General features: G+C 43.1%; 1 non-coding gene across 1 annotated transcript; it reads right to left on the bottom strand.

Moving 5' to 3' along the window:
- Positions 1–435: 435 nt before the first annotated feature.
- Positions 436–509, bottom strand: Trnag-ccc (transfer RNA glycine (anticodon CCC)). The gene has a single exon. It is a non-coding gene; the product is annotated as a tRNA-Gly (tRNA).
- Positions 510–4698: the final 4189 nt, after the last annotated feature.

The following is a 4698-nucleotide window of genomic DNA, read 5'->3' as shown; positions in this document are numbered from 1 at the left end:
TCCAACTTGGGATCCTCCTGCCTCAGGCTCCCCAGTCACTGAGATTACGGGCATGCATCACCATGCCCAGCGATATTACTTAAATTTTAAAACAATACACACATAAATATATCAAAGAAAATGGTTCTACTGGGGTGAACTTTCTTTTGTTTCTTTTCCTACTTCTCTAGATCCAAATTAGTGCTTCAGCCCTGGGAATCAACCCTAAACCTAATCCTAACCCTGACTTCCTCTTTCCTGAAATTTAGCAGTTGTGGCTACAGGCATAGCCCTTAACTTCCCAGAGAGCACCTTTGCTTTCTCATCTGTAAAAACTCCTATTGTTAACCTTCTGTGTCTAACATATTATCATTGAACCATGTAATCAATGTAAAAATTACAACTGATTGAGACAGTCTACATTATTTTTTTTCTCTCCTTTTTTTTTTTCTTTTTTTGTGGTGCTGGGGATTGAACCCAGGGCCTTGTGCATGGGAGGCAAGCACTCTACCAACTGAGCTACATCCCCAGCCCCTACATTATTTTTTTATACTAAATCATTAAAACCATGTATATTTTCACTTTTAATGACACATGTCCAGTCAAACCAGTCTCTTTCCAAGTGCTTAAGGGCCACCTGTGGCTGGTCTATGACATACGAGTGTGTTGCCTAGACTTTAGTACACGCAGTGAATGACAGCCATCATTGATCTTCTACCATGAACAGAGTAGGACTTTCCCCTGTTTTCTGTTGAATTGTTGCTCAGATCTCAAGATGGCTCCAGTTGTCCGCTTCCTGACAAGTCTCTCTGATTCCCCATCTCCAGTCTTTGCTCTCCCAATGCCCTCTCCCCATTGTACATATTTTGTTTATTTTCATAGAGTCTAAACGCCTAAAGAACTAGAACCCATTTTAGGTTCTTTATAGCCCTGGGCCATCACTCCATGAGTGGCCGATGGGAGGGGCCCAAACATGGCATGGGAGTGAATGGAGGGAGGGAGGAGTCGCACACATACCATGTGCTTTGGTGGCAGGGTAGTTATGAGCTACTTGTTTGTTCCTCTTTCTTTTTGTTATTAATTTTTAAATATTGGTTGGCAGGGCCAGCTCCCCTCTTCCTTCTCAAACTTCCTTTCAAGGTCATTTTCCCAAGCTGGGCCTTGCTACAGAGAAGTCATGATAAGAAAAGCAAATGTCTTCGTTAAACAGTGGGCCCCTGGAGAAATCTCGAAAGGTAAGCAGCAGCACCCAGTTACACACCCGGCCCCGGTTCATGCACGCTCTCCTTCGATGCTGTAAAACTTTGCACAATGGAACAAGAGCCTGCTCAGTCTCCATTTCTTTCAGGGATTTGAGCCTGGGAATAAGACAGACTGTGAAATGGCTCAGTAGATGAGATGCCAAGGGAACAGGGAGGTGGTTCACCAGGAGCCTCTCTCTGGGAGCAGGTCTTTCTTCTGCTAGGGGTGGAAGTGGGGGAAGGGTAGGCCAGACCAGGCAGGCCACTTCACAGGGCAGTTGGGGGTGGGGCTAAGGAGCCTTGTGGCTGTGTCATTTGTGCACATTCCCTTAATTCCCACAGTGACCCTTTTCCTCCTGGTTTTTGCCCCCTAGAGTGGAGGTGAGGGTGGAGAGGGGATATTGAGGCTTTTTTTTTTTTTTTAATCCAGGGCTCATTTTTTACCTTTTGTCAAAGCTGTGTGTCAAGTTTGGCCAACCTCAGCCCTGGCACATCCCTGTCTCCTGTAACTTTAAGGCACCGAGGAGTTGCTGTGTTTGATGTGTCTTAACTTTAACACAAAGCACGCCAGGGCTGGTTAATGATCATGAACTGTCATGGCAGCCACTCTGTAAAGGTGACATTGATGGATGGGGCCTGCAGCTTCGGGGGAGGCGGGTGGGTGCCGGGGCAGAAGGTTTATTTAAGCCAAGGCTGATAATGGGGGGCCTTGAGAGTCACTGACCAGCAGGACTTTAATGGGTTATCGGTGGAGAGTCTTTACCGCGCTGCCCTCTGAAGGGCCGCTTCTCCCCTTCCTCTTCCTTCCACCAAAGAAAAACATGCCTTCAAAATTCACAGCTATTTTCCATCCTCTGCTGGAGGGAAGAAAAAGCCCACTTCTGTTGCCAACCTTGTCATCTTTTTTGATTTGACCTCATTTATCTAGAAGTTCCTGGTTGCTTTCCTGAGTCATTTGAAGAAGGCATTAATAAAGAATTTGTGCAGAGATGGATCTAAGTGAGAATGAATTTGAATTTCTGAATAGGCTTAATGTCCTTGGGATGGCCACTGAGATGTGAATAGGAGGAAAACTGGGACTCCTTTCTTAAGAGATGACTTCTGGGAAAAATTAAATCTACCTTAAAAAAAAAAATAGCTCAAGAGGGCTGGGAGATAGCTCAGTTGAGAAAAGCATTTGCCTCCCATGCACAAGGCCCTAGGTTCAATCCCCAGCACCACAAAATAAATCAGTAAATAAGTAATAACTCAGGAAATTTTTTTTTAATTTTAATTTTTTGATGCTAGAAATGGGACTCAGGGACAAATATGTGTTAATGATTGGGGACTGAGCTATGTCCCCAGTTCTGGTCAAATTGTGATTCCTATTTTGTTTTTGAATTTGTTGATCATTCCACCTAGTGTTATGACTTGGGAGAGTGTCTGTCTTTCTTTTGGTAAGTATCCTGATGTCAGTGTCACTTGCACGTAGTACTGCTGGACAAGCCACTTTTCAACGTGATATATCCCAGATAAGAAGCTACACCTTCCTCCTTGCCTTTTTATTTAAAATTTTATGCATTTATTTTAGTTGTTGATGAACCTTTATTTTTTATTTATATGCGGTGCTGAGAATTGAACCTAGTGCCTCACACATGCTAGGCAAGCGCTCTACCCCTGAGCCACACACAGCAACCCCAGCCCTCCTCCTGGCCTCTTGAGGTAGCTATGCTTCTTATGTTTCATTGAAATAAGCTCTCAGGAAACAGCCTGACCAAAGAACCCTCCTTTGGATGGAGATGTCACATTTGGATCACCAGGGGACCTTTAATCTTGGAAAGCTGAGGCAGAGAGACGCACTATCGGGGTCCACTGATAATTCTGTGATGTGAGAGCTAATTCCTGATGGAGACGTCTAGTTGGCTCCCTGCTTACTAAATTCAGCAGCCTGTGGCCCCTACTCGTTGCTGGACAGCATAAACATCAGGTTTTGGTAAATAAACTCAGGCTATCACGCAGCCGTCCAACAAGCACTTAAGCTGTGACTGACAGCTGGCTCTGGAGGACTTAGAGTCTAGGGCCGGGGCTTTTGGGTGCAGAGGCTCCGAGGTTCCAAGATAAACAAATCTGTCGGTGAGAGTGACCAGAGTGTTAGGTCAGTCCAAGGGTCACTTATAGGTCATCCTGCTGGGAGCTTGGTCTCTGCTTTGTGTTTATCCCGGGGAGAAAAGCAGGAGGGGCTGGGCGAGAGGGTTGGGTCTCCTCTGGGAAAACATCTCTGACCTGCTCATCAGAGCCTGTGGAATTGGATCAGTACCCACCGTGCTCTGGGCAATCCAGTAAAGGATATGGATGTGGGCTTTTTAATTTTTAAATTTTTATTTTCCAGGAGTCAAGGAGGTCTGTTGCTGTCGCTATGCAAATTCACCATGGACAAATTATTATTTTGGAAATACAGATTATGGAACCTATGAACCAGGTCACCTCTGCTGCAAAATTAGGCAAAGGAAATCCAAGCCCTAGAATGAATTACTAGATGACTATTCTGAACTGGAAGCAGTCAACATTGCAAAAGACAAAGGAGAAAAAAAGAAACTTTCTCTGTCTCTATCTGTCTTCTGGATTTTATGAATTGTCCTGGAAAATATTTCCATAGGATTACATTCCTGACAAACCAGAGGCTTTGTGTGTGTGTGTGTGTGTGTGTGTGTGTGTAGTGATCCTAAACTTGTCTGGTGCTTGGCTTGTTAAAATGGATGGAGAGGTGCAAGTGGGGTTTGTATTATGGCTCTCCTTAGTTGGTTTTTAGCAAAGTGAAGATGACTATCCCCTGTGGACCCCTCTGTTAGACATCTCCCATTTCTCTCTCATTTGGACAGATCGGGGCAGGATGATGTGACATCAAAGGAAGAGCTGATGGCATGTTTTTGTTTCAAGATTGCAGATGAAAAAGACTTTTTAATCCAATGTTCAGTTGCTTGGTCTGGAAAATAGCCCTACTTAATGAAAGGTCTAAAGGGACTAGTGTCTTCAGATAAGGTAGAAGATAATTCATAAGCTCTAGGGGATACTGGTAGACCCCTTTTAAGCAAACCCAATTTACAAACTATATGATGTAATAAAGATATATTAAAGATTTAATGCTATATAGAGAGATGCATTTAAAGATATGATTAAAAGAAATGAAATCATACTGAGTGTCTACAACCATAAAGGAATCAAAGTAAGAATCAGTGGGCACAGTAAATCACAATGGAATTAAAATAGGAAAACCAGAAGGTAACAGGGAATCTTTGTGCATTTAGAAACTAAAGATAAAGAGGAAAGGCTTTTATTTCTTTATTTTTTTGGAAGTTTCAAGGGAAATTTAAAAATAAATATACTGAGTTGAATGAAAATGAAGAAACAACGTATCATGATTTGTGGAAACAGCTAAAGCAGTGCTCAGAGGGAAAATTCTAGCATTAAGTGTTATATTAGAAGAAGACCGGAAAGAGTA

This window comes from Urocitellus parryii, chromosome 13, assembly GCF_045843805.1.
Source record: "Urocitellus parryii isolate mUroPar1 chromosome 13, mUroPar1.hap1, whole genome shotgun sequence".
Classification (NCBI taxonomy): Eukaryota; Metazoa; Chordata; class Mammalia; order Rodentia; family Sciuridae; genus Urocitellus; species Urocitellus parryii.
This window is presented reverse-complemented; position numbering and strand designations above follow the sequence as displayed.